The sequence below is a fragment of the Ahaetulla prasina genome, chromosome 2 (assembly GCF_028640845.1).
Source record: "Ahaetulla prasina isolate Xishuangbanna chromosome 2, ASM2864084v1, whole genome shotgun sequence".
In the NCBI taxonomy this organism is placed as follows: domain Eukaryota; kingdom Metazoa; phylum Chordata; class Lepidosauria; order Squamata; family Colubridae; genus Ahaetulla; species Ahaetulla prasina.
Genome location: NC_080540.1, coordinates 252,423,410 through 252,450,725, shown reverse-complemented (window position 1 = coordinate 252,450,725; position 27,316 = coordinate 252,423,410). Strand labels below are relative to the sequence as shown.

General features: G+C 39.2%; 1 long non-coding RNA gene and 2 other non-coding genes across 3 annotated transcripts; all 3 read left to right on the top strand.

Annotated features, from left to right (window-relative positions):
• The first annotated feature begins 19,217 nt into the window (after positions 1-19,217).
• On the top strand, positions 19,218-26,579 carry LOC131189755 (uncharacterized). Its single transcript, XR_009153119.1, has 4 exons — positions 19,218-19,354; positions 20,133-20,371; positions 22,161-22,212; positions 24,407-26,579. It is a non-coding gene; the product is annotated as an uncharacterized LOC131189755 (long non-coding RNA).
• LOC131193780 (small nucleolar RNA SNORA13) lies at positions 21,272-21,412 on the top strand. Its single transcript, XR_009154031.1, has one exon. It is a non-coding gene; the product is annotated as a small nucleolar RNA SNORA13 (small nucleolar RNA).
• On the top strand, positions 22,281-22,405 carry LOC131193779 (small nucleolar RNA SNORA13). The gene has a single exon (XR_009154030.1). It is a non-coding gene; the product is annotated as a small nucleolar RNA SNORA13 (small nucleolar RNA).
• Positions 26,580-27,316: the final 737 nt, after the last annotated feature.

The window sequence follows — 27,316 nt, the reverse complement described above, 5'->3', positions numbered from 1 at the left end:
GCTTGTATTTTTCAGGGATGAAAAAGGAATCTGTAAAGTCAAGGCATACACAAATAGAATGCCACATATCTAAGCTCTTTCATAATATATTGGAATTATGGAGAGAGAAAACCTTTGGAAGATGGAACTAATAAATTTATCATTTTTTAAACAATCAAATTTCAATCCAGCTTCAGAGGTCCAATAAGAACACTGTTTCTAAGGATTTGAGGTAAATAGCATCTTTGATCATTTAAAGAATGAATACTATTTTAAACCAAAACTAGATTATTAAAGTTGATATATTAAGCAGAGGAAAAAGATACTCCTACATGCAGTTTAGCACTTCAGCCTACAAACACTGTTATTTTTAGCACTTTATAGCAAAAACTGGAGACCCATATTTCAACTTGTCTAAAAACAAACTCTTGAAATAACCTACTCTTAAACTAAATAATTACTGCATTCATTAGTATAATGCATGTAGTATTAAAACCTGCCTACAATTATTACATTGAAACATTCTGACAATGATTAAATAAAGGTAATTTATTTATTGTAGTCCTATGGTTCCTAGGACAGCATCTCATATGTTACAGAATTTCTTGGATATTGCCTTTAAGAAACAGTGGTCCACTTTTTAAGAAAATTATCAGATGCCAGTTAGTTATCCCTGTCCTTGAAAAGCCCCTCAAAAGTTGGTGTTAAGAGTTTGGCAGCAGCTATGGAAGTCTTTGAGCTCTCTTCCAGCAAAATTATATTCCTTCCCATGGACAGAAAAGGGCAAAGCAAAACAAAATCTTCCAAGAGGAGAGCAGAGTAGTACAAACCTTTCAATTATTTCTGCTGCTGCTCTGCAGCTAGGCAGAGCATTTGCTAATGGCAAGATATTCAAAAGACATAACTCTGATTTTAGTCACAGGCTGCTCTGTCAGCCATTAAATATAATACTGTTTAACATTTCTTGACATAAGCATCATACTATTTTAATCCAAATAAAAATATTATACTTCGTGTTTCCTCTACAAATAGAGGCCTATAATGACTAACACCGATGAACCATAAACTATATCAAAATGAAAGAGCAAACTCAGCACGGAAAGTAAATTTAAGAGATAAATTCAGGGCAGGGTTTTGGACATACACTATACAGAAAAGTCTCTGTCAGCCAGTGATGGGTTGATACCGGCTCGCCCCAGATCAGGTGAACCAATAGCAGCAGCAGCGGGAGGCTCCGCCCACCCACCTGGGCGTTTCTGTGCATGCACAGAAGCTTCTGCACATCCACGAGCGAACTGGTAGTGATGGGATTTGAATCCCACTACTGCTGTCAGCCTTTGCTCCAATTCAACTCAGAAGGCAAACTCATGCAAAAGTTTTTTTTTATAAACCAGCAGAAATGCCTGGACTAGAGTGAAAAACTCTGAAAATCTCTATCAGACCAGAATATGTAATGTGACTGTATTAACAAGAATCAAGCTATTATTTAAACTGATAACATCAGATTTATTATATTTATAGTGAATCTATACTAGGGGAAGCCAGATTGGAAGAAGATGAATGGGTTTTTAAAATTGGAGGAAGAAGCATCAATAATCCACACTATGCTATGATTTAATGTAAAAGGTCTACAAGCTTTAATAATAGAAGTCAAGGAACATAGTATAAAAAGTAGGACTAAGATTAAATATGAAGAACATATTACAGAAAGTACAAAAACCTTTTATTGAAATGGTAGATAGCTTTTGTCTTTTAGAATCAACCATCAACCAGAGGTGGATTTCAGCAGGTTCTGACCAGTTTTGGAGAACTGATAGTGGAAATTTAGAGTGGTTCGGAGAACGGTAGTAAAAATTCTGACTGGCCCCACCCCCATCTATTTTCTGCCTCCCAAGTCCCAGCTGATTGGGAGGAAATGGGGATTTTGCAGTAACCTTCCCCTGGATTGGGGTGGGAATGGAGATTTTACAGTATCCTTCCCCTGCCACGCCCACCAAGCCACACCCACAGAACTGGTAGTAAAAAATTTTGAAACCCACCACTGCCATCAACAGTAAAATGGAGCAAGCAGAACAAGAAATATGCTGCAGACTGGTACTTGGTAGAGCAGCCATCAATGTATTGGAAGAAATATTTAAATGCCATGATGTGTCTATACCAGGGGTCTACAAACTTGGCTCTTTTAAGATTTGTGGACTTCAACTTGTGGACTTCAACTCCCAAAGTTCCTCAGCCAGCTTTGCTGGGTTGAAGTTCACAAGTCTTAAAAGAGCCAAGTTTGCAGACCCCTGATCTATACCAACAAAGATTAGAATAGTGCAAGTAGTGATTCCCTATGATACCCTATGATTCCCTATGATATTCTATGGAAATGGAACCTGGACTTTGAAGGAACAGGATAGGAAGAGTAGTAATACTTTTGAATTTTGGTTTTGGAGAAGACTCCTGAGAATAGCTATAGCACTCTTAGACTTATATACCACTTCATAGTCCTTTACAGCACTACTTAGTTTACAGAGTCAGCATACAACCCCCAACAATCTGGGTCCTCGTTTAATCAACCTCGAAAGGATGGAAGGCTCAATCAACCTTGAGCCGGTCAGAATACCATGCTTAGCCAAGGTAACAAGCCAATAGTTTATTGAGTAAATCAACCCAAAGTTCTCAATAGAGGCATAAATGACTAGGCACCAATTATCCTACTTTGAACATATTTCACACAGTCCAAATTCTCTACAGAGTGGAAGAAAAGCAAAGAAGAGGACACCAGCATCAAGATGGATGGATTCAGTTATACAGTGGTGATTGATGAATCATGAGAAGATCCTGTTAGCGACACATCCTAATAGAGCAGGGCTCTCCAACCTTGGTGGAGAGCCTGGTGGACTTCAACTCCCAGAATCCCCCAGCCAGCAAAGCCAGCTTTGCTGGCTGAGAAACTCTGGGAGTTGAAGTCCACAAATCTTAAAAGAGCCAAGTTTATAGACCCCTGGCCTGTGGTAAGTTATTTAAAAAAAACAAACCAGAGATTCTGATACCAGAAAAAATGTAATAACACTAACATAAACTTTTAAAATCAGAAAGAGAATAAAAAATAGAGGGATGTGGGGGAGGGGCAATTTAAAAAATAATAAAAGGATATTGGTTCCAAAGATCCATATTAAAAATACTTATTAGTAATGGTGTGGAGAATGAACTGTCCCCTCCAATAGAGATTACAGCAAAAGCCCCAGGCCTGGTTCTTTGGGGAAAGCATCCTCAATTCAGATGCAGAACCCCTGAAAGGTCATCTTCCAAATTGTCACATGCTTCATCTCATCAGCCAAGGATCTAAGCCAGGGGTAGTCAACCTTTTTATACCTACCGCTCACTTTTGTATCTCTGTTAGTAGTAAAATTTTCTAACTGTCCACCGGTTCGGGGGGAGATGCGCGAGTTATTCTGGGACGAGGCTTTTGTTTGCAGTCACACTATAGCGCCATTTAGTTTCACTTACGTAACGTGAACTAAACTTATGCGCGGGCAATATAAATAGTATATTTTCAGAAATTTAAATTGTCACGGAGAATTTTATGAAAACCTAATGAAACTGTTTTTAAATAATGCTATGAAATTTTTTTTAAAAGTCAATTAAATTTTAAAAAAAGGAAAGTGCTTATTGGACAAAACCCCTACCGCCCACCATGAAAGCTGGAACGCCCACTAGTGGGCAGTAGGGACCAGGTTGACTACCACTGATCTAAGCAAAAGCATATAATATTTTTAAACAATCTTGTGTGTTTTGTCCTGCATAAAATATAGAACTCATTGCAAATTTATAGAAAAACACTTTCATTAAAAAATAGGCTTCCCACAAAAGTGGAGATCAAGAGACCTCCAAATAACAGTAATTGTCATATTTCTTCCTGAGAATCAGGTATCCCACCCACACAGTTCATTATTATAATGTTCTAATCATCTTGATTATTTATAGCATGGCCATCTGTTAAAGTCACAGCAATCTTCCCACTTAGAAGATGATACATCAGTTCCAGTAACAGGTAATTAACGAAGAATTGTGGAAGCTCTCTCACTTATCCAAAGGTTTCTTCCTGCTTCTCAGGAATACCATCTGCCTCTTTCTCTCTCTTTAACTAAAACCTATTGACCCTGAGTTATAGAGACACATGGGAAAAGATATGATACAGTAGATGCCAAAACAACAGATGGCCCAGGCAACAGGCACCTACAAAGTAGATTAATACACCATGCAGTGTCCAAACATGTTGCAAGAGAAGACAACAAAAAGGCACACTAGATAAAAATGTTGATAAACCTTCCCATAGAAACCTGGACTAAAGCAAAATGGTAATCTAATGTACAGTACGTTCTGGTTGTCTTATGTAAATCTCACAAGAAATTCATTTTTTAAAAAAATATATACTTCTAATTTTACATAAATTTTAATGTGATGTCTCAGTAAAAATGTGTTAATGGTTTCAAACCTATTATATTTTTATGTTTGTCAGCTAACAAAAGATAGCATCAAAGGTCTAGTTCAAAATTTAAGTATCTTAAAGAAACCAAGATACCCGTGGCATTTATACCCCATTTCTCTTCTCTTCTAGCTTCTTCCCTCTCTGATGCAATGTGACTATTCCCAAAAGTCTCAAATGAATTATCACTTCTTTTTAATAGCTAAATTGGGAAAAATACACTTTTGAAGAAGTGAATAAACCAAGACCTGAAAACTACTCTTTGCTTTTTCTGTATATTTGTTTATTTTTAATTTGGCGTCTCTGTTAGCTCAGCTGAAAACCAGAATATAAAAGTAATCTATTTTTTGCTGGGTCACAGTGGATACTTGATATTATTTCACTACCAAAGGTTTATTTATTTATTTTTTATTTATTTATTAATCCAATTTCTATACCGCCCTTCTCCCGAAGGACTCAGGGCGGTTTACAGCCATATTAAAAATACAAAAATACACATAATATAAATAACAAATTTAAAAAACATTTTTTGTTTTTAAAATTTTTTTAAACATATTTGTTTTAAACATATTTGTTTTAAAAATATATTAACTGGCCAGATTGCTAAAACGGTCAAAGCCGACATAAAACCCTTTAAAATTTAAAAGCTATAATTAAAATACATTTAAAATACATTTAGGCTAGTCCCGCACGATTAAATAATAAAGTTTTTAATTCCCGCTTGAAGGTTCGGAGGTCGGGGAGTTGGCGTAACCCCGGAGGTAACTCGTTCCAAAGAGCCGGTGCTGCCACAGAGAAGGCTCTCCCTCTGGGGGCCGCCAACCGACATTGTTTGGTCGACGGCACCCTGAGCAGGCCCACTCTGTGGGAGCGCACAGATCGTTGGGAGGCTATCAGTGGCAGAAGATGGTCTCGTAGATACCCCGGTCCTAAGCCATGGAGCGCTTTGAAGGTGGTCACTAACACCTTGAATTGCACCTGGAAGGCTACCGGCAGCCAGTGCAAGCCACGCAGGATAGGTGTTATATGGGAGCAACGTGGTGCTCCCTCTATTACCTGCGCAGCCACATTCTGGACTAACTGGAGCCTCCTTGTGCTCTTCAAGGGGAGCCCCATGTAGAGAGCATTGCAATAGTCCAGGGTTGAGGTAACGAGGGCGTGAGTGACCGTGCATAAGGAGTCCCAGTCAAGGAATGGGCGCAACTGGCAAATCAGGCGAACCTGATAAAATGCTCCCCTGGCGACGGCCATCAGATGTTCTTCTAAAGACAGCCGATCATCCAGGAGAACGCCCAAGTTGCACACCCTTCCCCTGGGGGCCAATACTTCACCCCCAACAGTCAGCGATGGCGAAAGCTAGCTGTACCGGGATGCCGGAACCCACAGCCACTCTGTCTTGGTCGGGTTGAGCTGGAGCCTGTTCCTCCCCATCCATACCCGCACGGCCTCAAGACACCGGGCCATCACCTCGACAGCTTCGTTGGGGTGGTTTGGAGTGGAAATGTACAGCTGAGTATCATCAGCGTACAGATGATAGTCCACCCCAAAACCAAGGATAACCTCACCCAACGGCTTCATGTAGATGTTGAACAGGAGAGGCGAGAGAACCGCCTTAAAAAAACGTCTTTTTTAACCGGTTAAAAAAATGTTGGGATTTTGAAATGGTGATAATCTGCCATCTGTTAAGATGTACTAATATTATATATCCATGATGGCGAATCTATGGCATGCGTGCCAGAATTGGCACGCAGAGCCATCTCTCCAGGCACGTGAGCCATCACCCATTGCTCTTCCGAGTTCTGGCATGCCAGCCGGCTGATCTTCACCAGACCCAGAAACCAGAAGAGCAGCCACCCAGTGAGCATACATGCACTGGGAAGATGATCTTCCAGTTTCTGTTGCGTGCATGTGCAGCAGCCAGCTGGTCTTCACGCGCACATGCATGCCAGAAACCAGAAGTTCATCCTCCCAGCATGCGCATGCACGCAGGGGGGCTGCTCTTCCAGTTTCCAGCATGCAAGTGCGTGCTCCCATTTCAGCACTCAATGCCGAAAAGGTTCGCCAACACTGTTATATGTGATAGGTAAAAAGGTAAAGGAGCCCCTGAGGATTTTACTCCACTAGTCGTTGTCGACTATAGGGGGTGGTGCTCATCTCTGTTTCAATGCCATTGAACCAGCACTTTCCATGGTCATGTAGCCAGCATGACATATGGAGTGCTGTTACCTTCCCACCAAAGTGGCACCTTTTTATCTATTTACATTTGTATGCTTTCAAACTGCTAGGTTGGCAGGAGCTGAGGTGAGGAAGGGAGCTCACCCTGTCAGATGGAGCTTGGGTCTCAAACCTGGGATGCTTGTTTTCAGTGCTGCTCCCATCTGCTGCTTAAGCCAATTCTGGAAATCCCAGTCTAGATTGCAATGGGTTGGCAATTGGGCTGCATTGTGCTTAGACTGGGCTATGGCCATCATAAGACCTGATTGGTTATTCCTTTGCTTCTTTCCTTCCCATTATCCAAGAAAGGCAAACCTTCCTGGTTGGCTTCAGTTTAGACCATCTACCAAAGCCTGCCTTTCTTTTTTTTAGGAAATGATCTCCCCTCACTAGCCTCATATCCTTCCTTGGTAGATCAATGGATATTGTAAAGCAAGGGAGAACCAATAGTTTAGCTTTGTAGAAACTATGTTCCTCTGCTGAAACTTGAATGTATAAAAGAGAGAAAAGAAAACTTTGCAAGGGAGGGTGGGAAAGCAAGGGGAGTGTTCTGTCCCCCTTCGCCTCCGTCCGAGCAATGGCTTAATTAGCCAGCACTATCAGCTCTGGCAGCAAAATAGCGAGCGTATGCCAAGTGTCTCTGTTATCTCCCTCGACGCCGATGAATCAAACAGTACTTCAGTTCTTAGTTAAGCAGTTAATTTGCCTGCTACAAAGAGGCACAGCAGCTCTTGCTGCCTTTAAATCCTGTGTGGTGTGGCTCCATGACTCAGCACTTCCTAGGCCTGCCCCACCCCTGCTTCTGTTGTTCCCGCCTCTCCTGCCTACGGAACCTAGGGTCCAGCCAGGCCTGATTGCCATCAGCTGGGTCTGGAGGCGTGGCCTGGGGGAGGAAAGAGTCAGGGGACGGAGGCCTCATTATCTCTTCCACCTGGCCTGCCTCTGGCTCCTGGAGCTGAGCCAGGGAAGCTGGTGTGCCCGAGGTAAATCCTGATGGCCCTTCCCCTCACTTTCCAAGTCACTTTCTGGCAGGAGGCCCAGCTCCAAGTCACTTTCTGGCAGGAGGCCCAGCTCCAAGTCACTTTCTGGCAGAAGGCCCGGCTCGGGGGGCGCAGACACAACAGGGAGCAAGCTTCATCTAAGGGCACCCACTAGGAAAAGTAAGGATTGGTAAAGCAAGGAAAGCAAAAGAGCACCCACTAGGTAAAGTAAGGATTGGACAGACCCTTCCAGGATAGTTCATTGCAGTGGTGAAATCCCCAAAAATTTCCTATCAGTTCTGTGAGCATGGCTTGATGGGTGTGTCTTGGTGGTGGGGTCACGTGACTGGATGGACGTGGCTATGTAGTCATGTGACTGGGGGATTTAGAAGACAGAAACTCACTTTAACAATGTCCTGCTGGAGCAGGAGGTTGGACTAGATGACCTCCAGGTCCCTTCCAGCCCTGGATTGATTGCTGTACTCTTTCAAGGTATCCTGTGAAGCTGCATCTAGTGCCAGGTTTGTGGTCCTTCCTTCCTCTCCTTTTTCCCTCCCTCCCTCCCTTTCTATCTTTTTCTTTCTTTCTTTCTTTCTTTCTTTCTTTCTTTCTTTCTTTCTTTCTTTCCTTCTTTCTTTCTCTTTCTTCCACAGCACGCCCCCATCCCTCATTTTTGGCCTAGCAGGCTTCAGGGAAGCCTCCTGGGAGCAAAAAGACTTCCCCCCAATAGGTAGTAAAAAATGCTTTAAAAAGTAAAAAAAAAAAAAAGTTCTGAGGATGTGTGGCACAGCTGATTATCACAGCTGATTGTTGGAACCTTTTTTTTATTTTTTTAAAGCATTTTAAAACTACCTATTGCCTGAATGGGTAGTAAAAAAATTCTTTAAATTTTTTTAAAAAAAATTCAGACGATCAGCTGTGCTTCGGAACTTTTTTTTAACTTTTTAGAGCCTTTGATTCGGCGAACCAGTCACATTTGTTACCTACCGATTCGGGCGAACCACCCCAAACCTGTAGCATTTCACCCCTGGTTCATTGACTCAATGAGCCATTGGATAAACACAACTACTACTACTACTTGTCAGAAAATATAACTACAAAGCAAACCAGGATAAAATGGCTGCAGGGGTAGTAACCACCTGTTAAAGAGCTAAGGGTATATCATACAGTGCAGCCAATTGGAGTTGAAGCTACTACAGGTAGTCCTTTAGCAATTGGGACTGTAATAAGCAACATGGCTATAAAGCATTGTGTCACTAGATTGTACCACTCAGCAGCAACAGTGACTTCCTGCTGGCTTTCCCATTGACTTTGCTTGGGGAAAGCTGATAGGTAACATCAGAAACTATGTTAATGTGGCCATGGGGATGCTGCAACAGCCAGAACTCTGAAAGCTGGTTTGTAACTACTACTCATTCAATGCTGTCATAACTTTGAACAATCTCTGAATGAACGGTTGTGATCGGAGGACCATCTTTATTAGAACAGAATGAAGTGCTAGAGACCATCTGCTCTGAAAGGTTCAAGACAACTCAGGTTGTGAAACAATTTTGAACTGAAGCTGGAAATCATAGGCACAAAGTCAATTTACAATATGTTTAGGGGTGAGAGGAAGATAATGTAATCTGTTTCTGCACTGGTAATAGGCCAAGCAGAAAGTGCAGTTCTGATCTTAGTCAGAGAACAGGTTGTTCTTTACTTCTAAATGCTGTTTGTTTCTGTAATACTTCTCAACAGCTCAGTTTCATACCTAATAAAAATGGAACACTGGGCTCGCACAGAATAGGAGTGAAAGCAACATCTTTATTTTGTTGCTTAAACCCTAATTTTAAACCCAGCTCCAGTACTGGAAATGAACCAAGCAGAGAGGGGGGGGAAAAGACAGAAGTGGGAGAATAATTTTATTCCTATTCTACCCTCACATTCCTTTCAGTAATAAATGTCTGCTTTATAGCCAGAATGGTAACCATATGTGTAACAAACATGCACATGTCTGGCTTAGGCTTTGCAATCCAATCCAATAACCTTGTGGAATAACACAAATTCAGACAGCCCCCGGGCAAGCACGGACTGAAGAACAAATTCTACAGCAGCATTCAATAAAGTTGTAGAAGGTATTTTGAAACATGGATAGTCATTATGTCCTTCCAATGAAACTAACCCTTGTATATTTGAGCATCACAACTCATCCAAAAACATGCAGTTTCCTATTGAGTATCTGTGAAATAAGAATAACAACATAAAAGTAAAAATCCAACATGGATGTTAATATATGCTTGAAAGAAATGTGATACAATTTCTTGCAAAGAAACAGAACTGTCTACCCAAGCAATAAAGCGTTATCCTAACAAAATTAAATGTTTCCATAAATAATTATCCATTTTGAGTACTGTACATGATTTTTGTAAAGTAACAGTGTAACGGTATGGGGACTTATGCTGACCTTGTGAAATGAAATAAAGTTAAAAAGTTAGATTTATGTAGTTGCTTATCAAGCACATCTAAATCATATTAAAGTAACCAATATATCTTTATAGTCACAAGGCATGTCACAACTTTTGAGCACCCCTAATGTTTGGAGATTGAAAGCTGAAAAATTTGACACGCCCTGTAAGTAACCAAAAGTGCTTTTTCTCCGTTTTGCTTGGAAACTACAAAATGCACAGTATGTTCAGTATACTTTTGATTATTAGCAATGGTTGCAAAATCAACTTGTTCGTGATTTGAGTTACATAAAATAAAGTGAATTATAAATACATTTTTCCTATCAGGAATTTTTTAAACTAAGAAGCTGTTCTATTTTTTAAATAAGTTTTTTTCCTGTATTTATTCCTAAATATTGGACTTACGGAGACCCCTAGTGGTTTTGCAAGTAAAGCTGAAATTTACAAATTAGGAACATTGTGTACATACTGTATGTGCTTATTCTCTATTCGTTTGAGCCATTCCTTTTCTATTAATTACATAAGAAGCTAATTATTTCAGAATGCAATTATTAGGCTTCAGTTCTAGTATGCCCTATTGAAAATAAGGATTGAAAGTAGGATTTATATTTAAGTAACTATAAGGTAAAGGTTCCCCTCGCACATATGTGCTAGTCGTTCCCAAATCTAGGGGGCAGTGTTCATCTCCATTTCAAAGCCAAAGAGCCAGCACTATCTGAAGACGTCTCCATGGTCATGTGGCTGGCATGACTAAACGGCAAAGGCATACAGAACACTGTTACCTTCCCACCAAGGTAAAAGGTAAAGGTTCCCCTCGCACATACATGCTAGTCGTTGCGGACTCTAGGGGGCGGTGCTCATCTCCGTTTCAAAGCCAAAGAGCCAGTGCTGTCCGAAGATGTCTCCATGGTCATGTGGCTGGCATGACTCAACGCCAAAGGCGCACGGAACACTATTACCTTCCCACCAAAGGTGGTCCCTATTTTTCTACTTGTATTTTTTACGTGCTTTCGAATTGCTATGATGGCAGAAGCTGGGACAAGTAACGGGAACTCACCCCATTACGCGGCACTAGGGATTTGAACCGCTGAACTGCCAACCTTTCGATCAACAAGCTCAGCGTCTTAGCCACTGAGCCACAGCGTCCCTTAAAGTAACTATACATTGGATCAATTTACATTTCATTTACATAGAATAGAAAAGAAAAGAAAAGAAAAGAAAAGAAAAGAAAAGAAAAGAGTAGAATTTTTATTGGCCAAGTGTGATTGGACACACAAGGAATTTGTCTTGGTGCATATGCTCTCAGTATACATAAAAGAAAAGATACATTCATCAAGAATTCTAAAGTATAACACTTAATGATAGTCATAGGGTACAAATAAGCAATCAGGAAACAGTCAATATCAATATAAATCGTAAGGATACAAGCAACAAAGTTACAATCATACAGTCATAAGTGGAAGGAGATGGGTGATAGGAACGATGAGAAGATTAATAATAATAATAATGTAATAATAATAAATAATAAATATATAATAATAAATAATAAAGTCATAATAATGGTAGTCCAAACTACAATTTCAAAAAAGCAAACTATGACCTTATAAACTACGACTTCTTATCTCTTGACTGGCAAAATGTGTTCTCAACCTGCATCATTGCAGAAGACCACTATAGAGTTTTCCTACTTGAAGTCAACAGAGTCATTAATCTTTACATACCACTAACCACCACCAAAACCAGAAAAAACAAATTACCCATATCAATAAAAAAGCTTCAATCCAAAAAAAAATCCCTCTGGAGAAGAAACAAAAAGGGCTATGTAGCAAATTTCAAAAACCGCTACAGAAATATATGCAATCAAATAAAAACTGAATGCACCAATTACCACACCAAGCAAGAAGAAGACCTTCTGTGCACAAACTCCAATCGTGCTTTTTATAATTTTGTGAACAACAAACTTAAAGACTCGAGATCCATCCCACCACTAAATATTCTAACGGCAAAGAATATAATGATGAAACAATTAAAGCAAACCTCTTCAACACATTCTTTGGCACAGTCTTTGTTAACAGTAATGACTTATACCCGACATTCCCCAATCGTACCAACAATGAGTACAATGACCTAACACATATAGATTTCACAGAAAATAATGTTGAAAAAGCTCTTCGCAAACTGAAACCATCCCTATCTATTGGACCTGATGGACTATGTGCATACTTCTTAAAAAAGTTTTCTACTAATATGGCTTAGGACGGGGCTATTTACGGGATCGCCTACTGCCACCAACAGCCTCCCATCAACCTGTGCGCTCCCACAGGGAGGGCCTCCTCGGGGTACCGTCAGTTAAACAATGTCGACTGGCAGCCCCCAGGGGGAGGGCCTTCTCTGTAGGGGCTCCTGCCCTCTGGAATGAGTTGCCTCCGGGGCTTCGTCAACTCCCCGACCTCTGGACCTTCTGCCGCGAGCTGAAGACTCTTTTATTTCATCAAGCAGGGCTAGCCTAAAAATGTAGTTTTAATGGGGTTTTAGTTTTATTGTTATTGTTAGTTTTTTAGTATTTCGGCCATAAATTATATTAATTTTATATTGTTTTTAACTTGTATTATACTGTTGTTTTTAAACTGGCTGTTAACCACCCTGAGTCCTTCGGGAGAAGGGCGGTATACAAATTTGATTATAAATAAATAAAATATAAATAAATAAATAAATAAATAAATAAATAAATAAATAAATAAATAAATAAATAAATAAATATAGCAGAACCCCTAAGCATAATTTTTGAAAAAGCTTTCATGACCAGTTCCCTTCCCAAACTTTGGTCACTTGCCACGGTCATCCCTGTCTTCAAAAAAGGAGACCCCAGTCTAGTTGAAAATTACAGACCTATCTCTCTTTGCTGTGTCACCTGCAAAGTAATGGAATCTATCATCAACCAATCCATTACACTCCACCTAGAAACAAACAACCTACTCTCTAACAAACAATTTGGTTTCAGAAAAAAAATCTATCATGTAATTTACAACTTCTTCACTGCAAAAACATATGGACTACAAATCTTGATCAGGGCAAAGCAATAGATGCAATCTACATAGACTTCTGTAAAGCTTTCGACTCAGTAGTATGTGATAAACTTCTCCTAAAACTAAAATCCTATGGCATCTCAGGACCTCTCCACAATTGGATAACAGCTTTTCTATCAAACAGACAACAAGTAGTCAAAATTGGCAATGCTCTATCAAATCCTGTTCCTGTCAAAAGTGGCGTTCCCCAAGGCAGCGTTCTTGGACCAACACTCTTCATATTATACATTAATGATCTCTGTGACCATATTACAAGTAATTGTGTTCTCTTTGCTGACGATGTCAAACTATTTAACACCATCAACGATACCGCTATCCTCCAAAAAGACCTTGACATCGTATCTGAATGGTCTAAAACTTGGCAACTCCAAATCTCAACCAGCAAATGCTCAGTCTTACATATTGGAAAAAAGAACCTAAACACTAAGTACAAGCTTGATGGACATTACCTTGTAGATGACCCCCACCCTGTTAAAGATCTTGGAGTTTTCATATCAAGTGATCTAAGGGCCAAAGCCCACTGTAACTACATCGTAAAAAAGGCCTTAAGAGTTGTAAACCTAATCTTGCGTAGCTTCTTCTCCAAAAACACTACACTACTAACCAGAGCATATAAAACATTTGCTAGACCAATTCTTGAATACAGCTCAACTGTTTGGAACCCATACCACATTTCTGACATCAATACAATTAAACGTGTCCAGAAATATTTTACAAGAAGAGTTCTCCACTCCTCCGAATACAACAAAATATCTTAAGCCACCAGACTTGAAATCCTAGGTTTAGAAAATTTAGAACTACGTTGCCTTTGACATGACCTGAGTTTAACTCATAGAATCATCTGTTACAAAGTCCTTCCTGTCGAAGACTACTTCAGCTTCAATCGCAACAATACACGAGCACACAATAGATTTAAGCTTAATATGAACCGCTCCAAACTTGATTGCAGTAACAGAGTTGTTAATACCTGGAATGCACTACCAGACTCTGTGGTCTCTTCCCAAAATCCCCAAAGTTTTAACCAGAAACTATCTACTATTGACCTCACCCCATTCCTAAAAGGTCTGTAAGGGGCGTGTATAAGAGCACAAACATGCCTACTGTTCCTATCCTATTGTTTCCTTTTGTTATATCCAATTAATATAGTTATTACATACTCATACTCATATATATGCTTATATATTGTATAGTTATCTCATACTTATGCTTATATATACTGTGTGACAAAAATAAATAAAAAATAAAAAATAAATTAATAGTAGTGCAGATTTAGTCAATAGTTTAACAGTATTGAGGGAATTATTTGTTTAGCAGAGTGATGGCATTAGGGAAGAAACTATTCTTGTGTCTACTTGTTCTGGTGTGCAGTGCTCTATAAGGTCGTTTTGAGGATAGGAGTTGAAACAGTTTATGTCCAGGATGTGAGGGGTCTGTAAATATTTTCACAGCCCTCTTTTTGACTTGTGCAGTATACAGGTCCTCAATGGAAGGCAGGTTGGTAGCAATTGTTTTTTCTGCAGTCCTAATTATCCTCTGAAGTCTGTCTCTGTCTTGTTGGGTTGCAGAATCAAACCAGAAAGTTATAGAGGTGCAGATGACAGACTCAATAATTCCTCTATAGAACTGTATCAGCAGCTCCTTGGGCAGTTTGAGCTTTCTGAATTGGCGCTGAAAGAACATTCTTTATTATGCTTTTTGGATGAGGTTTTTGATGTTAGCTGTCCATTTTAGCTCTTGCAATATGGTAGAACCTACAAATTTGAAATTACATGTAAAACAATGAAACTGAAATAATTTCTTATAAAGACCATATAAAAGTATATACTGAATTGTTTCACAAAGCATACTAAACTGTCCTTTGTTTATTTCAGAATGAAAGCCTACCTGGAAAATTTAATCCTATATTTGTACCTGTGTTGTAGTGTCAGTGAATCAGGCTTGTCTCCTGGCAAATAAGGACAAGATAGTAATCATCTTCACCTGCGCCTGAAACAATTTAGAACTTTTTCATACCATTCATCCAATTATTTGTCTTCTTCTTTCTTCCTACTTTGCCAGTGATGTAGCCTGTAGTCTGCCCCATCAGATATGGAACATATGTGAGATTTTGTTTTTTGATAAATAAGGGAGGGAAATTATTTGGCCCAGGATGAATTTTTTATTTATTTAGTTCTTCTGGTAGAGATAATTGTTGTAATTGTTCTTAACTTAGTTTCCCTGGTATGTCTTTATCCTTTATAATCTTGTATAACTGACATTCTTCATTTGGATTTTTTGTTCATCTTCTTCCTCCCTAACCATCTTTATTACTGAGCGGAAGGAAATAAAACTATCATTGTTTTTTCCACCATCAAGTTTAAATTTGCTTTGTATTCAGGTTGAGACTACTGTATATTGTAATGTATTTCCTATTTCTATATTTCAGTCCTGACTCTTGAAATTAACATAGGTGTAGTAAAACATCTGTATGCGTGTACATAATTTACTATATTTACCATGAATGTAAATACTAATAATCAAATTTATGGCACAAAGCTTTAATCAGTCCTCTTTAAAAAAAAACCACAGATGTTCCTTAGTCTTCAGAAGACTTTGGTTTTTATAATTTTATTAACAAAATCAAAGAAATTTCAATCAGGGGAGTGGGTGCAGTAACTGAAACACAACAGTACTGTAAATTGCCAGAATTTACTTAGAACACTAGTGGGAACCAATGCCAATTCTATAGTTATCAGCCCCACTAAGACCAGACCAGTGGTGAAATCCAGCTGGATCTATCTGGCTTGCGTGATCCGGTAGGGCCGGTGACAGGAGGCTCCGCCCACCCACCTGGACATCATCGCATCCTGTTTCTGACCCTCTGCGCATGTGCAGAAGGTTCTATGCGTGTGTGGAGGAGGCCCGCACGAGCGTAGCAAGCGTGTGTGTGCTTACATTTGCGATCCGGTAGCGAAGATAACTGCATTTCACCCCTGGACCAGACCAGGAAATCACAGGAAGGCTAAAGCTACTTTTATTTTATTTTATTTATTTATTTTATTTTATTTATTTGTCACAACAGTATATATAGGCATAAGCATGAAATAACTATATGATATATAAAAATATATATAAGCATAAGTATGTAATAACTATACGAATTGGATACAATTAAAGGGAACATTAGGACAGGAACGGTAGGCACGCTTGTGCTCTTGTGATGCTTGTGCTCTTATGCACGCCCCTTACAGACCTTTTAGGAATGGGGTGAGGTCAATAGTAGATAGTTTCTGGTTAAAATTTTGGGAATTTTGGGAAGAGACCACAGAGTCTGGTAGTGCATTCCAGGTATTAACAACTCTGTTACTGAAGTCATATTTTCTGCAATCAAGTTTGGAGCGGTTCATATTAAGCTTAAATCTATTGTGTGCTCGTGTATTGTTGCGATTGAAGCTGAAGTAGTCTTCAACAGGAAGGGCATTGTAACAGATGATTCTGAGTTAAACTCAGGTCATGTCGAAGACAGCGTAGTTCTAAAGTTTCTAAACCCAGGATTTCAAGTCTGGTGGCATAAGGTATTTTGTTGTATTCAGAGGAGTGGAGAACTCTTGTTGTGCCTCGCTCGCCCCCCTCTCCGCAGCCGGGCCCCTCTCATCTCCTGCTATCTGAGCCAGAGACTGATAGTGCAGAAGAATGTCCTGGCATGCCTCCAGCCCCCAGCCCTGGCACCATGCCCAGACAAACCGAGCAAACAAACCTCCTCCCAATAGCATGTGTGCCTGAAGCCAGCCATGAGCTGAAATTATCGGCAGCTGGGGACGAAACGATGCAGTGGATAGATCCACGCTTCCGGAGAATGGAGAGACGACGTCAGCAAAAGGAAGGGAGGGGCAGGCCTGGATAAGTGCTGAGTCATGGAGCCACACCCCATGGCCTATATAAAGGATCTGCTTTCTGGCATTCTTTGAGTCAGGCAAAGTCTAATTGGATTGCTGAAGTCACATCCTGGTCTCCTGCCTGCCCTGAGAACTCTGACAGAACTTTGGCAAAGCTGCAGAGGCTTTGCGGCCACGCTTGATACGGACTTCCCCGACCCGGCCGTCAGAGGAGGAGTGGGACACGACAACTCTTCTTGTAAAATATTTCTGGACACGTTTAATTGTATTGATGTCAGAAATGTGGTATGGGTTCCAAACAGTCGAGCTGTATTCAAGAATTGGTCTAGCAAATGTTTTATAAGCTCTGGTTAGTAGTGTAGTGTTTTTGGAGAAGAAGCTACGCAAGATTAGGTTTACAACTCTTAAGGCCTTTTTTGCGATGTAGTTACAGTGGGCTTTGGCCCTTAGATCACTTGATATTATTATTATTGTATTATTAAGCCAGGCTATAACAGAACTTGAGTATGATTGTACCTCCTTGTGCTGTACCTTATTCTTCTAATAATTCAGCGAATAAGGAAGGCATCTGATAATACTTTCAAGTTCCAGACTTAAAAAAGCCTTCAACTCTTTTTGCTTTAGTAATAATTCCTGCATATTTCCATCACAGTTTTGCTACTTTTACAATCAATTCACTGATTTGTTAAACATATCTGAAAAAAAGTAAACTGTTTTCACAGCCAGGAGGTGAAATTGTTGAGGGGTATTCCTTACTTGAAGGACTAGGAACAACTTGAATAAGGATCTGAAACCCATATGCATTTCTACCCCCAAAGCAAGATTTGCATTATCATGTACAAACATTTAGGAGAACTGTTTCAGCAAAACATGTCTTTTGCTTGACATGTACTGTAACTCTGTTTTTACTCCCTCTTCTTCTCTCTGTATTCATTTGCCAAATTAAAGTAAGACTTTAATGCTTGTTCCATAATGCATCTGTTAATCATCAGAGTCACAAAACACTTTGTTGTTTCCCCAGATCATAAATCTCCATCAAAAGGAGACTGTTCTTTTCAAAACATACATCTGAGGTTCTTTCTAATCAAAACCATTCTTTTGTGCAACATAAGTTAATTGGCATGACTGCAAGTCACATTTAAAGCCAGGAATTAGAGACATGTTTTGCTAGTTTTTCAGAAGTGTTCTATTTATTTATTTATTTTCAAGTTCCTCATAGATTTTCCACTAAACCACGAGATAAAGTCAGTTTTATGGTAAAAACTTCCATTTGCCATTAATTTTTCAACCTGTGATATCCTTGGAAAGAAAGTAAGCAGGTCTCGTGTGATTAAACAAGGGATTTTAATTTTAACCAAAAATTTTACACCTGATCTTAAGAATAGTAAAGGCTCCAATTCAAATTTATGTGGTCCTGTATGCTCATACAGCTGTTCTGTGCCCCCCCCCAAGCCTTTTGCTGTTGTTTTACACTGAGAGCATATGCACGAAGACAAATTCCTTGTCTGTCCAATCACACTTGGCCAATAAAGAATTCTATTCTATTCTATTCTATTCTATTCTATTCTATTCTTCAAAGGAGAAATGATCACGTGGGGCAAAAAAAGGGTGGAAACCGGATTTTGCGCTCGTTGTGTATTTTTTTTTATTACTTTGAAAACATACATGGCTAAAATCAGCGTTTTTCAAACTTCAAAATGTGTGGACTTCAACTCCCAGAATTCCTTTGGATTCCAATTATTAAACAAAAAAAAAACAAACCCTATGTAGGAACTTACAGCTACGACAAAACAAAATGCATTTCTCTATGACTATAACTTGTTGCTGGCAATCCTTATGATTTATATCGATATATTGACCATCAATTGTGTTGTAAATGTTGTAGCTTGATGAACGAATCTTTTCTTTTATGTACACTGAGAGCATATGCACCAAGACAAATTCCTTGTGTGTCCAATCACACTTGGCCAATAAAAATTCTATTCTATTCTATTCTATTCTATTCTATTCTATTCTATTCTATGTTTTGTGTTGGTGCAATCCTTATTCTTCTTTCGCTTATTGCAGAGGAAAGGGAAGGAGGAATCGCGCACTCTCCACGCGCAGGTTTTGAGGGACGGGCCAAGGGTCTCTCTCCCTCCCTCCCTCCCCTTTTCGCCGCGAAGTTTGCTTGCCTTTCCACCCCCGCCGCCCTGGCAATGGTTTGTCCTGGAGCAAAGCATAAAGGGAACCGAAGGGGCGGGAGGCCGTCCTTCTGTTTCTGGCGCGCGAGGGGAGCGGGCTTGTCTCGGCGGTTATGGAGGTAAAAGAAAAAGCGGGCCAGGAAAGATCTGCGGGCGGAGGCGAGGTGGGCAGCCTGCATTGTTGGCCCACCCAACTGGTGGAGCCTGCAGCCTGGGAGGGAGGGAAGAAAGAGCGCGGAGACAAAGACGGTGTCTTTAGGGCCGGAAAAAGAGAAGAAACCGCTCCGGTAACGTTGCACTACAACTCCGGAGTTGCGGGTGTTATAAACAAGCGCAGTGCCTCGGCTTGCAAACGTTGCAAAATAAAATAATATATTTTGCAACGTTTGCAAGCCGCCTTTCCCCGATCCCGAGGCACCGTGCTTGTTTATAACACCCGCAACTCCGGAGTTGTAGTGCAATATATATATATATATATCTTGTAAATAACTGGAGCCGTGGGAGTAACGCTCTACCGCAGGGGTCTCCAACCTGGGCAACTTTACGCCTGGAGGACTTCAACTTTCAGAATTCCCCAGCCAGCTTTGCTTTGCTGGGGAATTCTGGGAGTTTAAGTCCTCCAGGCTTAAAAGTTGCCCAGGTTGGAGACCCCTGCTCTGCCGCATCGGCATTAGACCGTTAATCCTTTGGCGCGGTTCATGGAGCGGGGTTAGTTAGGACGGCAACTATAACAGCTTCCTGCATTCGTTTCGTCCGGCCCGCCCCCCCCCCCCTTTGAAGTGCTTGGTGAAGCGCGCCGTTAAGTCGGCGCAAAATTGAGAGGGGGGGGGAGAGAGAAATGGTCGCGCGAGCATATCCTGAGGTAGATTAAGAAAACGTGCTTCCGTTTCTCTATAGAAGGCAACGAAGCGCCCCGGGCTAGCGCGCGGCGAAAGCCTCGGAGGCTCCCCGGACGGAAATGGGGGCCTCGAGGAAGACTTCCGGCACCCCTCGTGACGTTGCGCTGCCAAGGCGCGTGCCGGGCCGCCGATTGCGAAACGCGAGACCAGTAGAAGCACGTGGTGGAGTCGGAACTCAACGGGAAGACCCTGCGTGCGTCCGCCTGGTTTTAGCCCCTTGGCTTCTATTCTAACAAGGTTGGTTTTGGCCGGAGGTATAATGCATGTGTGTGATTATTTTTTTTGCTTGGGCAGACATTATTCCAAGTGCCTTGTACCTAAATTGATGCTTTTCTGATGAGTTGAAACTCAGCAGCAATTCTCAAAAACTTTTTATATATATATATATATATAATTTTTTTTATTATTTTATTATGACACAATATGACACACACATAACATACAACATATAAATGCATCCTCTTTTTAACCAATGTTTCTTAGTGGTCTTTTTTCCATTTTATAGCTATCTCCCCCATCTCTCTCTCACTGTTTTATTTTCTTCATTGTCCCTTTTTGTTTGGTTACATTGTATTTTCTAACACTAATAGCCTTACTTTTATACATTTCTATATATTTGTTATATACATATTTTACATTTTTAAATTCTCCCCTGTATATGTTGTTGTTTATTTCTAGTCTCAAACCATTCATACCATTTGTTCCAAATTATGTAATAATCTGTCTCTTCTTTTTAATTTCTTTTGTTAATTTGTCCATCTTGGCACATTCTAAAAAAATTCTATCATTACTTCATCTGTTGGTGTCCTTTCCTGATTCCAGTTTTGTGCATATGTTATTCGTGCAGCTTTTATGATGCGTAAAATCAGATATTTTATTTCTTTGTTCTCAACAACTTTTAAGATAAGTGGACTCCAACTCCCAGATTCCCCAGCCAATAAGTTGATCGAGGAATTCTGGAAGTAGTGAAAAACTGTCTTAAAAGTTGCCGAGTTGAGAAACTACAGCTTCACATTTTCTTGGCAGTGTGAGTATGGCACTCTTGATAAACTCCATGCACAAAGCAATGGCTTTTTTAGTATCATGATTTGCGAGCATGTAAAGCGCACCCGTACATGTGCAGTTAATTTCTGTTCTTGCCTTTAGTGTTGCCCATTCATTTTGGTTGTTGATGAATGCAGTGTCAGAAAAGGCATAAAGCAAGTTTCCCATATTGCAGCCTTTTTCTTTGCATCACTAGGGATTATTCCTTTGGAGTTTGCTGCGTATTGAACAAAAACCAGGTTTATTCTAAAGATAACTTTAAATACACCATTATGTAAGTTGCTTTAAAAAATAATGCTACATTTACATAAAAAATCTTTGCTTTTGGAAACATTTCCTACTGCAGTTGATAAAGTATAATCTGTTCCATGCTAGGATCACTGAGAGGGACAAGCGATTGAAAAAAAAAATCCCCAACGTTTCACATGCTACGCTTTGCATGTCCTGGATCACTTTTAACTATTTTGAATCAGCATTACTATTCATTTCAGATCTTCAGAGCCAGAAGATTATAGGGAAAGCAATTGTCCTCTTTTACTGAAAAAGATCGTGATATAGTGGTTAGGATTTGGAAAACGTGGGTTCAAGAACCTACTTGTCCACATTAATTGTCTAGCTTTTGAGCAGCTTGCTATTTCTCAAAGTAGTTTATTTAAGGGTTATTGAGAGAATAAATATGGAAGTGCTTCATGTAGACCACCTGTTCACAGAGGAAAGATATAATAGTAAACTCTTTCCCTGAAGAAATTACTTTTGTAGCAGACTACTTGCTTGGGCAGCTCCTTAAGCAGTACTCCATAATTGTTTTCTATATTAATATTTGAGGTTCCACAACTAAGGAGGCAACTATATTTGTCAAAATTTACTTTCTCTTCCCTCCCTTTAGCTCAGATTGGAACTATGAGATTTTATTACTACTATAGAATGTTTGCAGGAATGCAAGTAAAGATCTAAAGATTCAATTTTTTGATGTGTTTTTCAGATGTAAGCAGGAAAAACTGCCATTTAGAATGCAAACAATGCTTAGGATATAGGTATGGATCTTACAAAAGTTTTATTTCTTGTAATAAATTAAAAATTAGACTTTCATGATGTAAAATTTTGCCTTTGTGTTGCCCATTCACACTGCCTTTGGTGAATGTGGTGTCAAAAAAGGCATATATCAACTCTAGTTGTCATGTTTCATGAATGGATTATTTATTCTTCTGCATTTCAGCTAGAACATACTCCTTTGAAGAAAATTATGCCCTTTCAGCATCTTCAGGGGTAGTTACATATTTAAATTTTGACATTAGTTCATAGATATGATCTTCATTCTTTGTTTCAAGTCAGAATATATCTGAAATATATCTTTTGTTCTTTTGGTTTTTATTTCATCTATATTTTGGCATTCAATTAATATTACTGTTAATTTTTTTCAAAGAATACCCATGTTTGGAAATTAATTTTACATTGGCAGGTTGTACTTTTATAGAGTTATGACTTCTATTCTTTGTGAACATTGTTCAGTTAAGACTAGTGGAGTCCTTTGACCTTTTTATCTTCTAAATGTATACCTTTTGGTGCTATTTGAGACTATTTTAAAAAACGCATGAGATTTTGTCAGGATACAGTTTTGGTGACTTTTTCAGATATTCTGCCTAAAAACTTTTTTTTAACTTCATTGCACTGCTTCTCCTATATTGCTGGCTCTACCCTTGGTAATTTTAAGACTTGTGGACTTCAATTCCCAGAATTCCTCAGCCAATATTCTGGGAGTTGAAGTCCACAAGTCTTAAAGTTGCCAAGGTTGGAGACCCCTGACCTATAGCACACTAGTTTTAGTTCCTTGACAATCTGTAAACATGTCGTTGAAATATACAGAACTGCCATACAACAAATTTTGCTCCATTTTTCAAGTTTTTTAATGGATTATCAGTCAGAACAGGAATGGCTTGATTTTGGGAGGCTTTTTATTTCTGTTGCTACCTTACCTTCCCCTTCAACCACTTCCAGGAATGGTACAGTATCAGCTACAGGTCTCTAGTGATCAGGATCTGAAGAAAATTTTATTTAGCATATGCATAGATGTGCACATCACTCCTCTTAAATTGAATATATTCTCCTGAAATTGTTCACACCCTAAGAAAAGACATGTTGGAATGTTTAAGGAAGTGTTGGAGAATTGTGAAGTGATAGTTCTTGTTTGCTCCAAATCCCTTTTCCATGTTCAAAGGGGAAATATTGTATGGGGCTTTTGAAAGCTTAAGAGATTTTCCAATCAGCTGAATTTAGCTTTACAAATTCTCTCACAGTTCCTCTTGGTTTTAACCATTTCTGTCTACCCATTTCCTTGCCTCTGTCTTTCTCATTTTGGTCTTCCATTGCAAATAAAATTTAACATGTCTCTTACTATTACAAGGTTATATTCCTTTTCTAAACATGCACACTCTTCCTATGCTTCAAGTAACACCACAAATTTCCTTTTTCCATCAATAATCTATGCATGTGTCATGTTTGGGGTGGAATATGCAGCAAAGCCTCCTGAGACTATTTGGAAAAGATCCGTAAATTCAGTAGAACTGCTGTTACATTTGCCCTTTAGGGAAACAAGAAAAAGAATCTAGCAGACAACAAAAGCTGGTTAAATTATGCAGAAGGCTGTGAAAGGTGGAATCTTGAGTCTTTGGAAGTTGTTGAGCTAAAGCTTCCAGCATATTTCATCATTGTATCTTGTGCTGGAATTTGTAGTTCAGCAGCATTTTGAGAGCCACCAATTCCCCATTCTTGCTCTGCTTACTTTAGCTTGTGGAGGAAGCAGATAGCCATTGGCTTCAGCTACTCCTGCAGATATAAAACCAGCATCTTTGGAAGCAAAGTGTTCTTTGCTGCATTCTGCCATTGTTTCGACTGACATAGATAAGTAGACTTAGGACTTGGTGAGAACAAGTACCTTACTGCAGAGAACCACTAAAAGGAAAATGTGGCAGCCTTGAATGGGACAAGGGCAGTGTGTATATGCATACACATATTAGTAATCCTTGCCATGTTTTAGTGATTGACTTTTGTTTTTTTGGGGGGATATTGGTTTAAACACTAGTGTGATGCATTATCCTTAATTGGAATCAAGCTCAAAATTGATCTCAAAATAATACTCAAACAGCTTATATGTCTGTTGGTTATTTTTAATAAATATTTTGGACGCTACTGAGTAAATGCATTTTTTTTTTCTGTTCCCTGTAATTGTAGAATGACTGAACCAGAAAGTGAAAGAGAGAAGATGGGCTTTTTGTATAAATACTGGCAAAAGAACTATTGTTCTGAGGCAGTTTCACAGCAACACTGCACTAGACCTACAACACAATGCAAGAATAGTGCTGTGGCATCTTTTAAACTGCAAATTTATTTCCCAAGGGGAGGGGCGGGACTCGAAAATGGCATCCAGTTGAAAGAGGCATCCAACCAAAATTCTGGACATGATGCAAGATTGACACCTTTGTCATCATCAAATGCTCCCAAATTGAAGAAACGCACGGCCTAGTCAATAATATATTCCCTGGGATCAAATTTATATGCAAAGGAAACAGACAACAGATACTCATTCCTCGATGATGACATAAGGAGGCTAGACATTGGAGAATTAGAAACCTGTGCCTATCGCAAACCCCCACACACAGGCCACATCCTCGGCTTTGTAAGCAATCACCCCACCCCACACAAAAGAAACTGTCCGGAAAGGCGAGAACACACTGCAGCACGTCAACGCTAAAAAAAGCAGAAGAGAAACAGCTGCTTGATGTCTTTCTCTGTAATGGCTATCCAGAAAACTTCATATTCTGACACACAGCAACCACACCACACCGCCAACTGTTTTGGCTGTACATCTGTTTGATGAAAAAAGTATACAAAGTTTCAGCATTGAGCAATTTTGGCTATTGGACTTAGCTGCCTTCTGTAATTTAAAAGATTTCTATGACTATGGCCATAGTTTGCAGTACTGTTTATAAAACCACTTTTGATTGCACTAAGGATCCTGATATAAACTATTTTGTTTTATCTGTTAACTTCTTGGATTTTGTTCAATAACTATAGTAAATTATACTTATAACTGTCCATTTAAGAACAGTTCAAAGTGACTGAAAAAGTGACTTAAAACCTCTCCTTGTACTTGATTGCTGTGCCACCCCTTACAGTCAAGTAATTGAAAATTGGGTGTTAGGAAGTTAAAAGAGAAAAATATAAATTACAAGAATTTGCAGATCTAGTTTTTATTTTAGAGGAACCACTAAAATCAGGTCTGAGACTTACAGAGAAATTGGAGGAATATGGAGAAGGAGCCGGACAAAAATAAGGAAAAAACTAAAATGGTAGCCAAAAATATGACAAACTGATGAATTGGCAAAGGGAATGAAAATTCAGATAGTGAAAAAAGTGAAATTTCTAGGAATTTACTTAATGGCAAAGTGTATAACGAAGAGGACAACTATACAAAGCTAACAAATCAAATTAAATTGGATATGGAGAAATGGAAGAATCTGCAACTTTCCTTAATGGGCAGAATAGCTGCAATAAAAATGAGCATTCTGCCAAAGACTCTATTTCAAAATACACGCATAAAATTAGAGAAAATATTTTGAAGATCTGAACAAAACAATGCTTAAGTTTATATGCCAAGGGAAAAAACCCAAGAATTAATCAAAAGAAAGTTTGGTCTGCCTCACTGGGAATTGTACAATCAAGCTGCTGTACTTACATGGGTAAAAGAACGGATAGTCCTAAGGAATAGGAGATTATTACTACTGGAGGGTCATGATATTCAAATAGGGTGGCATGGATTTATTTCGTATGGGAGAAGCATGGCACATCAATACAAGGCATTATATAAGAAATGCATTACTAGTAGTGTGGAATAAAAACAAAATTATATGAAAATACTAGTCTGGCTCTCCACCTTGGAAGAACTGATACCCCCAGACCTTATAAATATGGAAAAAAATTGTTACATATAAGGGTATATTAAATGAGAAGGTGAATTGAAAACCAGATTCGAATTCAAGAACAAAGGATGGAATTGGAGTGAGAATGGTGTATGCACAGCAATGGAAAAGTGAAAACACCCCTTCAGAAAATGAGATAAGATGTTAACATGGACAGAAATGGATAGACTTAACAGAATTTAAAAATGACACATGGAACATTTTATCAATGGCTGGAAACACAAGATGGGAGCCAGAACATAGAAAAATTAAGTAGACATGAAATGAGATGTGTGTATTAGAATGAATACATTGGTCAAAAATAATTGTATAAGACTAGCACCGTGTAAGTTGTGTATATGTTATTTATTTTTCACCATGGTTTCTATGGCGGATGAAATGCCAGGACGGTCACTGTTCGATATATGTAAATAAATTATTTTTTTTTTAAAATTGGGTGTTAGGGAAACTGCTTGCTTTTATGACAGGTTGAAGTATCCTGCAGTCATGTGATCGCATTTTGTAATCTTGCCAATTTCTAGGAAGCTGGATTCACTTAATGACTGTCATTCACTTGATTGCTATAAAAATTATAACATGCCTGACTCAGTTTATGACCTCCATAGCTTACAACAGAAATTCTGGCTCCAATTGTGGTAAGTCAAGGACTATCTGTATCTCCGGTCACTGCAAGAAATAGAGCTGGAGACTAGTTCTTAAAATGGCTCAGTTGTGAAAAATTCAAGCCATGATTTTTGGATTCTAGTTAAATCATAAAAGTTTCATTAAGAAATGCTGCAAATACGTAATTTTGTTTTTGATCGGTGTATTTGCATGAATCACTTGTCTTGGCATTAAAATTTATGTTAGAAAATAGAAAACATTAACTGAGGAGCATCTGGGTGACTGCAAGCTGAGATCTCGTATACTCCTAATTACACTAAGCATGCGGATGACCCGTGGTGTCAATCTTCATTATAGTCACTTGGGGCTCTGTATTTACAGAACTGCACATCTGTTGTATGTAGGGAAATGATATGATAGATGTACAGATGATTCTATATATGAACTCAGTACACCCAATAGCTAACGTCGGGTAGTCTGCCCAAATAAAAACGAGTGCATGTCATGTCACGTCACATCTTTTAGTCTGCATGCAGAATGAAATGCAATTGTTCTGGAC